Raw genomic sequence first — 1,466 nt, 5'->3', positions numbered from 1 at the left:
TAATTCCTAATTTCAAAATCTTTTTCAAAAATCACTTGATTTCTTTTTCACTCTTAGTTTTCGAAAATCAATTAATCTTTTTCAAAATGTTTTTAAAATCTTTTTAATTTATTTCCCTCTTCCCATATCCTTCTAATTATGGACTAACACTATTCCTTAATGCACAATTCGAACTCCATCTTTCCTTGATAAGTTCGAATTTTCTACCTCTTCCTTCCATTTTTCTTTTCCTCTGACACCTCAAGGAATCTCTATACTGTGACGTAGAGGATTCCACATTTTCTTGCTCTCTTCTCTTTCATATGAGCAGGAGCAAAGACAAAAGCATTCTTGTTGAGGCTGACCCTGAACCTGAAAGGACCTTGAAGTGAAAGCTAAGAGAAGCTAAGGCACAACTCTCTGTAGAGGACCTAACAGAAATATTCAAACAAGAAGAACCCATGGCAGCCGAAAACAACAACAATGCCAACAATGCAAGGAAGGTGCTGGGTGACTTTACTGCACCTACTCCCGACTTCTATGGGAGAAGCATCTCTATCCCTGCCATTGGAGCAAACAACTTGGAGCTTAAGCCTCAATTAGTTTCTCTGATGCAACAGAATTGCAAGTTCCATGGACTTCCATTGGAAGATCCTCATCATTTTTTAGCTGAGTTCTTGCAAATCTGTGACACTGTCAAGACTAATGGGGTTGACCCTGAGGTCTACAGACTTATACTATTCCCTTTTGCTGTAAGAGACAGAGCTAGGACATGGTTGGACTCACAACCTAAAGAAAGCCTGAACTCTTGGGAAAAGCTAGTCAATGCCTTCTTGGCAAAGTTCTTTCCACCTCAAAAATTGAGTAAGCTTAGAGTGGAAGTCCAAACCTTCAGACAGAAGGAAGGAGAATCCCTCTATGAAGCTTGGGAAAGATACAAACAATTGATCAGAAAGTGTCCTTTTGACATGCTTTCTGAATGGAGCATCATAGGTATCTTCTATGATGGTCTCTCTGAACTGTCCAAGATGTCATTGGATAGCTCTGCTGGAGGATCTCTTCATCTGAAGAAGACGCCTACAAAAGCCCAAGAACTAATTGAAATGGTTGCAAATAACAAATTCATGTACACTTCTGAAAGGAATCCTGTGAACAATGGGACAAATCAGAAGAAAGGAGTTCTTGAGATTGATACTCTGAATGCCATACTGGCTCAGAACAAAATATTGACTCAGCAAGTTAATTTGATTTCTCAAAGTCTGTCTGGAATGCAAAATGCACCAGGCAGTACTAAGGACGCTTCATCTGAAGAAGAAGCTTATGATCCTGAGAACCCTTCAATGGAAGAGGTGAATTACATGGGAGAACCCTATGGAAACACCTATAATCCTTCATGGAGAAATCATCCAAATCTTTCATGGAAGAATCAACAGAGACCTCAACAAGGTTTCATCAATAATAATGGTGGAAGAAACAGGTTTAGCAAT

General features: G+C 39.3%; 1 non-coding gene across 1 annotated transcript; it reads right to left on the bottom strand.

The window, feature by feature from the left end:
- Positions 1-845: 845 nt before the first annotated feature.
- Positions 846-953, bottom strand: LOC127745310 (small nucleolar RNA R71). Its single transcript, XR_008006507.1, has one exon. It is a non-coding gene; the product is annotated as a small nucleolar RNA R71 (small nucleolar RNA).
- Between the last annotated feature and the right edge of the window lie 513 nt (positions 954-1,466).

Source organism: Arachis duranensis, chromosome 2 (assembly GCF_000817695.3).
Source record: "Arachis duranensis cultivar V14167 chromosome 2, aradu.V14167.gnm2.J7QH, whole genome shotgun sequence".
Lineage (NCBI taxonomy): Eukaryota > Viridiplantae > Streptophyta > Magnoliopsida > Fabales > Fabaceae > Arachis > Arachis duranensis.
Note: the sequence above shows the minus strand (reverse complement) of the source record. Positions and strands in the feature narration are given on the sequence as shown.